Consider the following 9,761-nt stretch of genomic DNA (forward strand, 5'->3'; position numbering starts at 1 on the left):
CCATTGCAGATCATTTGAGCAAGTTTGGGAATCTGGAGGGGCAGAAAAAGAACCTTGCACTGCCCTGGACATATATGTACAGATTGGTCTCCTTATGTACTGGATAGTGTGTTATTATACAGTATTAATAATTGATCCTATAGATGGTTTATATCCGTGCACCCTTAACAGTGCATGTTTTCCAGATCTCCTAGTTGGTGCTCAAGTATATTCATTACTTACTGACATATTTTAAAAGATCAACAGGTCGAGCTAATAATTTCATTTGTGACACTGAGGGCATCTTAAAAACATGCAACTTTTGTATTATATGCTATTTCAATTGTGGGTATCATGATGTGGGCTAGGGAGGGGGTTTCCAGGCAACCGGAAACCCCCCCTGCGTTTGCCTATGAGAAGGGCAGATGGCCTGATGGGCCGGTCCAACCCGAAAGCCTGGCCGAGTAGCTCCGCTTTCAGGCTCTCTGCGCAGCCAGCATGCAGAGAAACAGGGCGTGCAGCAAGGCCATGCCCTGTGACTCGTGATACACTTCCGTGAGGCATGGCCATGCCCCTTTAGTGCACAGAGGGATGCCAGAGCTTTACTACAGCCCCATTCCATCCCCGGGTATCAACAATATAATTATCATGGACGGCATCAGACTTTGATGCAGAGCCGGATTTACTGCTAGCCATCCTAGGTGGATGCCTAGGGCCCGACAAAGGGCCCTCCCGGAATCCGGCCCTAGAGAGAGCTTGCATTTTAACCCCACCTCCTCCTTCCCTGTCCTGGTAGGAGCAGGGCTCTGGACGTGCTGCTGTTGTGTCTCCTCTCACCGGCCGGAGGCAGCAGCACCATGTCCAGAGCCCTGCTCCTACCAGGACAGGGAAGGAGGAGGTGGAGTTTCAGTACAGGGTCAGTGAACGCTGGCCTCTGAAGTGATCGGAGGATAAGGAAGCCTCCGATTGCTTCAGAGCTAGCGTTCCCAGTGATGCACTGCGCGGGAGACGTCATGACGTCGCCCGCGACGTGAGGAGCCTGTGCGGCTGCGATTGCTGGATCAAGTTAGATCGGCGGTGGGAGCATCAGCCCGGACGACGGCCACGTGGAGTCAGGTAAGTAGGGGATGGGGGGTGGGGGACCACTACTACAGGGGCAAAGGGCACAACTAAAGGGGCACTACTACTACTACAGGGGTACAACCTTAAAGGGCACAACTACAGGGGCACTACTACTACTACAGGGGCAATACATATGGGCACAACTACAGGGGCACTACTACTACAGGGGCAATACATATGGGCCCAACGACAGGGGGCACTGCATATGGGCCCTGCATGGGGGTGCTGCTACAGGGGGCATTACATAATGGGCACTGCTACAGGGGGCATTGCATAAGGGGCCCTTCTTAATGGGCACTGCTACAGGGGGCATTGCATAATGGGCAGTGCTACAGGGGGCATTGCATAAAGGGCACTGCCACAGGGGGCATTGCATAAGGGGCGCTGCTACAGGGGGCATTGCATAACGGGCAATGCTACAGGGGGCATTGCATAAAGGGCACTGCTACAGGGGGCATTGCATAAGGGGCACTAGTACAGGGGCATTGCATGAGGGGGGGTCTATGCTGAGATGGGAGAGGGGTCAGTGAAAGAGCGGGTTTGTGCTGTGAGAAGAGGAGGGGGGTCTTGTGCTGAGAATCAGAAATTAAAATATAGTGCTTTGGAATGTTTGAGGGAGGAGGGCCCCAAAACTGGTATCTTGCATAGGGATGAGATCTAAATCCGGCTCTGCTTTGATGTAACGTTTTACTGTTTCCACTATGCAGATATTTAGTTGTATCTGCAAACCGGTAAATCACTAAACACCTAGAAATGCTCTAACAACGATGTACTCTTACGGATCCAAACTTTGCGTTTTCTAAAGGACTATCACTGAATCTATAAGACTTGATCCAAATTTTTCTGCAGCATATTTATGCAGCAAAAAGTCTCCTAAGGCACACCGTGATCTAACGAACAGGAGGTTTCTCCCCATGCATTTGTTATATGGGATGGTGCAAGAGAAAACTTGAGCAAACTAGTGATCACAGGGCCTGAGTCAGACCCGCTCGCGAGCGCATAGTGCTCGCAAGCGGGTCGATGGCCGGGCAGTGTGCACACGCGAGCCCCAGAGCGAGTGAGAAATCACTCGCTCCGGGGCTCGCTACAAGACAGGGTGGCTGTCGATGTTGATCGACAGCTCGCCCCGTTTTGTTGGCTGGTCGGGGGGATGGCTGCACAAACGGAAGTGTTCCCGAAGGATCGCCTGCCGTTTGTGGGCGGCCCTACTGACATCACACGTGATGTCAGTAGTGAACTTCCTGCTCTAGCCTGGAGGCTGGGGTAAAAAAAAAAAGTCCCGCCATGATTCAGAGCGAGTGCTCGCAAATAGCGAGCGCCTCTGAATCAGGGCCACAATGCCTAGCAGCTTCTGCTGTTCACATAGAACATAGGGCCTGATTCAGCATTGTACGCAATAGCGATTACAGACGCAGATCGAGCGATTGTCTGCCAACGCGAATGCATATAAGCTGCATTGCGCGTGTGCAGCTATCACATTGCGATTACCAGTGGCGCAACTTCATCCCAGGTGCCAGGAGGCAAGATAAATGTTGGTGCCTCCTCCCCTCCCACCCCCCAAATTTAAATTTACCACTCCCCCAGCACCTATGCCAGCCCCAGCTGCCGCCGCCCCCCTATGCAGTTCCTTTTATACAGTTCCCACAGTAGAGGTCCCCGTAGGCAGTGCCCGCCTATGTAGTGCCCCCCAGTAATGGTCCCCCTTTGCAGTGCCTCCAGTAGTGGTCCCACTATGCAGTACCTCCAGTAGTGGTCCCCCTATGCAGTGCCCCCAGTTGTAATGCCCTTGTAGTGCCCCCAGTAGTAATGCTCCCTGCAATGCCCCCTGTTGTAGTGCTCTCAATATTGCCCCCAATAGTAAGGCCCCTGTAGTGCCCCCAGTAGTAAGGGACCCCATAGTGCCCCTATATGATGCCCCCAGTAGTAAGGCCCCTGTAATGCACCTATATGATGCCCCAGTAGTAAGGGCCCCCTGCAGTTAGCCCCCTGTAATGCCCCAGTAGTAAACCCCCAGTAGTGCCCCCTGTAATTAGACCCCAGAAGTGCCCACTGCAATGTCGTCTGTCCATTTGAAGTGTATGTGGCTGGTCAGACTTCTTGTAACCATGGCCGTAGAGAGCCCGTCCGGGCCCAGGTACAGGGGGGTGCGTGGCCTAATCGCGGGAGGCATGGCCACGTCCACTTGACAATTTTTTTTTTAATCTGTTTTGCAGCACTGCGCTGGGGAGGGGGCACTGTAAGCCCCCCAGCCTGGCGATAAGCGGGGGGGGCGCGATGAGTGTGGTCGCTCCCCCCTACAGCCTTAGGAGACTGCTCGAGCAGTCTCGCACTGCAGCCCAGCACAAGCTGTGTTCTGAGCTGCTGTAGGGAAGGGGGGGGCGATGCCGTATCCGGGCCCCGATGGGTCCCTCTAGCAAGCCCAGGCCCGGATAAACTGTACCCGCCCCATCCCCCCCCTCTTGGCACCCATGCTTGTAACAATGTGCATCGATGGTACCAATGTTTGCGCAGAAGAGCGACATTGGACGGATATGAGAAAGCAGCAGTGGGCGTCTTTATGCCAGTTGAGCTTTGGCAGGCATTAGCATATTTTCGTGCAAAATCGCAGTTGCGGTTGCATTACTGTCCCATGTTGAATCAGGCCCATAGATTTAAATTTGGTACAACTACCTTTTTTTGCCCTATTGCAGTGGTTCTCAAACTCGGTTCTCAGGACCCCACGCGGGTCACGTTTTCCAGGTCACTCAGCAGGTGCACAGGTGTGTTCATTACTTACTGACACATTTTAAAAGATGCACATGTGGTTATAATTATTTCACTTTTGATTCTGTGAAGAGACCTGGAAAATATGCAATGTGTGGGGTCCTGAGGACCGAGTTTGAGAACCTGTGTCCTATTGCATTCCACTGGGATCACAGTGAAGGCTGAGACCTCTTGGTCATTGCTGTGCAATTTCAATTCTTTATTTTGTTGGAATTGTTTTACATTTACAAAATGTGAAGAAAACCTCAGAACTTATCAAGTACAACTACATCATGTAATCAGGAGATAAAGGTAACAGCTATACTCTGTATACAATTTTGTCAATTCCATGCCACCTCAAAACTGATATACTTTAGTGTTAGTAGAAAAATAGACAAGCTAAATCCTGATTTTCATATCACTTTTATCTCTGGCTGGTAGAATAGGGGAACATGATCCAACCAGTGGGACCCATACAATTCTTAAAATGCAGCAGTAAAAGCATTCTTTAATCTATACCAGTGATTTTCAACCTTTTTCAACTTGAGGAACACAGCTGGATATCTAGAATACAAGCACCCAAACATGTGCTTGCCACTTCTTTAAACAGAAGACCTGGCAGAGGACTTCCTTTTTTTAAACAGACCCAATCTCCCTGGTATTAAAAGGGACTACCCACAAGATAAACCATCCTTGACAAAGTGCATTACTGCATGAAACGTGTTGGATGGTGGGATAGCCGAAAGATGCCAAACCGGAAGTGCGAACGTGACCATTTCCGATGGACGTAAGACGCTGACTGGGACCCGGACATTGCCACATTGCTGCGAGGAGGAAGAGGTGACTGTTGCCAGGAGGCAAAGGTAGGAGTTAGAACCTGCCAGTGTCTCCAAAACATTGAGCAAGTGACACCACCCTCAAAGCCCGCAACATCAACAACCCCCACAGCCCGGCTCCACACAAATACCCGCAAAAAAGCTATAAAGACATAGTGGTTAATACCACAATCTCTAATTTTATTTTTTCTTCACAGCATTGCCCGGAGATCATATTATTTTATTATTGTTATTATTTTTATCCTTTACTTTTTATCTTAATTTAACTTTTTATTACTTTTACTCTATTTTATCATTTTCTTATTTTTTATTTTCTCAGATCCATAGTCGTTACATTTTACTCATTATACAAGCGCTCTTTTTTATACTTAAACTTATCAAAATCCATAAGAGCTGCTCCTCATACTTAGCGCAGCCTACATAATCACATTTCTACTGCACAGCGCAAGATTTTAAAATTGCCAAGGCACACCATCCGGCGATGCGGCGTTCGCGACCGATGAAAAAATATGCACATTGGCTCCCACATAAGAAAAAACACACATACATTGGCCCCCTCAGGAATAAAACACATACATTGCCCCCCACAGAAAAATATAACATTGGTAGGCCCCCACAGAAAAAATAAAAACATGCCCCCACAAGAAAAACAATTACATTGGCTGGCCACACAGAATAATTATAAACCACATCGCTCCCCACACATAAAAAACACTGGCTGACCACTACAGAAAAAAACCCACATTGCCCCCCCCCCCCAAAAAAATAAAAAACCACAAGTCACATTGGCTCACACAAGAATAATCTGATCGGCGGCTCTGAGAGCCTCTGACAGCGGGCTTCGGCGGCGGCACACTAAACAACCTCCGGCGGCACACTGGTGTGCCACGGCACAGTGGTTGAAAAACGCTGATCTATACCACTCATGTTCTGCTCAATACTAATACAATAATCATGATCATTTGGTCTAAATCAGGAAAATGACCAAATATTATATTATAATATCTACTTCAATAGATATCCTCTCTGAGGACCAATAGGGCCATAAAAAATTGTAGTATTATGTATGTGCTGCAACACATAGGGGGAGATTCAATTAGCTGCGGTAAGTTACTGCAGGGTTATAGATCGCTGAGGGCTTTTCATTAGCCCCACTTAACAGGAATTTATTTTCGGGTCTCATGAGACCCGAATAGAAATCCCCGATAACTGTGCTGTTATCGGGTGATACTTTTCACGAATTCAGTGTGTTAACGCCCAAAAATAAGTCTTAACACCCGTTAACACGTTCTTGTAACGGGTGTTAACACAGCTATCAGGCAAATTAGGAAGGCTAATTGAATAGCACTGGGAATTATAGCCCGAGACTACCTAATGGCGGTAAAGTACCACATGTAAATGAATTCCTCCAATAGCATTCAATTAATGTCAAATTGGCAAGCTAGACTAATACAAGTAAATTAATGCATTACTACCATGGGCTGCAGTACACATGAGCAGTATGTAGTTGTAAAGCATTAAAGTCATATATGAACATTTTACACAGAAAGTAGGAATGCCATGATCAGAGTACTCCCAACAGCTGAAATTAGGTTTAAGACTGATGGTTTCTACAGAGGCAAACACAGCAGATATTCCAATTTCCCCCCACGATCATTGTAGCAAAACTAAATTACCACATGTGATCGGTTACTTCAAACATATAAATGTAATCACTAAATCCAGTCTTAGTGCACTTCCCTATTAAACCATATGATTAACGAACTGTTCCTCTCCCAGCTTCCTGATTACACGGAGTGAGTCATTAAGAAGGACCTTTTTGTGCAATTCTAATTTATTAAACATCCATAAGTAAGCCAGAAAACAGAGTTCTAAGAATATATTACATTATTAAAAGAGGGTTAAATCAAAAACTTAATTTTCTGTAGTTAAATCCTGTCTGAACTACTGCATAATACTATACTAGCCATATCTATTTTACTACATTATTAGGGGTATTCAATATGGGAGCGATAACATCGTTTTTGCGTTAATATCGCACTTTTGACGTCATTATCGCAGGTTTGACTTTTACACCGTATTCAATTACAAAGACTTATCACAGTTTTGAAAAATCTTTAATAAAAAACGGGGATAACTTTTCACCATTGAATAGGTGTCGAAAAAAAGTGCAGAATTGGGGTTTAGGGGTGCAGGCTCTTTCTTGGTTTTCTTCCTACCTATCTGATCGCTCTTTTACTGTTCGTTTTTCTGACTCTGCCTCCTCTTCGCTACCTCTATCAGTTGGAGTACCGCAAGCCTCTGTCTTAGGGCCTCTGTTATTCTCAATCTATACCACCTCTCTTGGCAAACTAATCAGCTCTTTTGGATTTCAGTACCATCTGTATGCAGATGATACTCAAATCTACCTATCCTCCCCAGATTTATCACCATCTGTATTGGTCCGTGTCACTGAATGTCTTTCTGCCATTTCATCTTGGATGTCATCTCGCCACCTGAAACTTAATATTTCTAAAACAGAATTAATTATATTTCCACCGGCCAATAACAGTTACCAACCTGATCTCTCTATCACTGATCTCTACCTATATATCTGTCTGTTATTACCCAGTTTTGTTCTATTAATGCTTACAATTGTAAAGCGCAACGGAATATGCTGCGCTATATAAGAAACTGTTAGTAGAATAAAAAATATTTTATTTTTATTAAGTACTGTGTATTTATAATTATGTCTTTCTCCATGCTTCCAAAATTGCTGCATGTATGGGCAATTTGCAGTTACACTATCAATGAAAATCTGAAACAGTTTGTTAAAATGAGATAAACAGTATTGAACTTCTCAGTCATATCTTTATATACAAACATGAAAAGGTATCACTAATGGGTGTCCACTATGTTTTATTGCCTGAGGCAAGGAAAGCACAGGCTTGGGTACATATAAATATGGAATTTTCTTTAAACAATATTTAGTTCAGATCTTTTGGATAATAGCAAAGTATTTAGTTACAAATTTTAAATGGACAGTTCTTAGAATTAGTTTCATATTTTAGATTTGGTTTAAGTTCATAGAAAGTTTTAGTTATGAATGCCAGATTCATTTTAGTGTTAAATATGGTAGTAACTTCCCACACTTCTAACTGTGGCGCAACAAAGGCCTTCACATCAAATAGCCCAGAATACAGCATATAGTTATATACAGCAGTGTCACACTAGACTCAAGCATGAAATCTTATACTGAGATAGAGATCATTGTTGACTGCTATGTGAAAATACCACTGAGTTAACTCTTTGACTGAATATTCCATCTAATGCAGTGATAATGTCTGATCTGGATGATTGACAATTGATTGTCATTTTACTGATAATAAGTAAAAACACGTAAATAAAAAAGTCTCCTTTCTGACACATTTGTCTACATTTTCAAAGCTAATGTGTCTTCTGCGGTTATTGAAAGCTAGGTTTAAAGGGGTAATGATATTAAACACAAAACCAGGCTTGTTTTTATTTTTAACATTATTGCCCCTTTAAATTCAGCATCTGAAGATGCGGCAGCAGAAAGCGCCGCTTAGTACATTTTTCCTTACCACTCTACACACACATGTATCACACCAAGAACTTTAGCTTTAGTAAGGCTGTGTGTGTGAACAACCTTGCTGGTAATGTCTGAATGTGTCTTTCCTGTAGAAGCTGCTAGCAGTTTCAGTTCTGGAAACATTTTGTTAAAGCATAAAAATATGTCAGTAAAACATGCAAGCCATTAGAATTGTTAGTAAATACATTATTAATAGAGATGCTAAGCTTTCTTTTTCCTGTGTTCTTAGATAACCGTTTAAAGATCTCTCTAGTCCCTAAATAACTAAATATGTTATCAGCTGTAACATGACATAATACATAGTAGTTTAAAAATCTTTTGAAAGAAGGAAACAAAAGAGTGCTGTAAATAAGAGCTGCATAATCACACTATGGTATCTTGCATATAGAATAAATCACCAATATGGGGTGTAATAAATGTTCAATGGGTTCTAGAATACTGATCCTATAAATCTAAAGACACATTGAGTTCTGCTTTGAAGCAACAGTAAACAGTCAATTAATAGGATCCTGGCTCTTAAGATACCCTCCTCATCGTATTTATTTATATCTTGCAGTTTATCACTTACCAAATAAAGCCGGGTACAGAGGAAATATTACTTGTCAGCACAACGGATGGCCCTCATGGTCAGCCTTTCTGGAGAACTCCACACAAATGCAGCAGAGGAACAGTACTGCCTGTGTGTCTCTGGCGTTTCCACAGCAGATCTCACCACCAGGCACGAAGGGGAAAGAACACTCTGTGTGTTAGACCGATAGGGTTCTGTGAAATGACAATCATAACCACTTCCTGTCTGTAATATTGTCTCTATGCTTTTCATGTGCTTTTAAGTTCATCATCCACACCCTGCGCACAGTTCACCTGCATCCTCTATATGGCTTGTGATTACAGGCCCAGTGTTACATCTTGTAAAGCAGCTTTATGTGTGTGATAGGTGACGGAAGCTCAAGTAGAAATAACTGCTGCGCAGGTTTTAACTTTTGTTTAAAAAGTGGCAAAAATGTATTTATTTATTAACATTCACTTATATAGCGCCAGCATATTCCATTGCGCTTTACAATTGGGACCATAACAGTAAAAAAACAGACAAGAGGTAAGAGGGGCCTGATAAGTTTATCATCTATACATATTAACTGGGGAAACTGTTTTTTTTTAACACATTTGTATTTGCTAGCAAATAGAATAGAGGAGATTTAAATAAGGAGTAGCCAAAACCAGAGAATGTGACACTGACTGTCTCAAAGGTCCAGATGACAATAAAAAGGCTGAAATCCTTCAAACAAGTCTTGGATCCGTTCTTCCAGCACTGGTGATCCCGTTACTTTGTGGACCCCTGCATCTGTATCCTGATCTTCAGGGCTGATTGTTTTTATTCATGTAAGTGATTTTTACTGCCAGATCCTGACTGTACCATACATTATGTCTGAGTCAGGCCTTCCACTGTGCCATGTACTGGATCTTGAGCCCCTTTCCTCCTATCTGCAGGCTAT

General features: G+C 44.0%; 1 protein-coding gene and 1 long non-coding RNA gene across 4 annotated transcripts in view; one reads left to right on the forward strand and one right to left on the reverse strand.

Moving 5' to 3' along the window:
* ARHGAP9 (Rho GTPase activating protein 9) overlaps positions 1-8,918 on the reverse strand; it is a 160,527-nt gene extending 151,609 nt beyond the window's left edge. For all 3 annotated transcript variants that reach the window (XM_088465894.1, XM_088465895.1, XM_088465892.1), the window contains exon 1: positions 8,840-8,918. The gene's annotated coding sequence lies outside the window, so the exon portion shown is untranslated. The remainder of the gene's footprint in view (positions 1-8,839) is intronic.
* LOC148534618 (uncharacterized) overlaps positions 1-9,529 on the forward strand; it is a 75,048-nt gene extending 65,519 nt beyond the window's left edge. The window contains exon 3 of the long non-coding RNA XR_015877016.1: positions 8,828-9,529. This is a non-coding gene — a long non-coding RNA (uncharacterized LOC148534618). The remainder of the gene's footprint in view (positions 1-8,827) is intronic.
* The last annotated feature ends 232 nt before the right edge of the window (positions 9,530-9,761 follow it).

Source organism: Taudactylus pleione, unplaced genomic scaffold, assembly GCF_031769625.1.
Source record: "Taudactylus pleione unplaced genomic scaffold, aTauple2 ptg000065l, whole genome shotgun sequence".
Classification (NCBI taxonomy): Eukaryota; Metazoa; Chordata; class Amphibia; order Anura; family Myobatrachidae; genus Taudactylus; species Taudactylus pleione.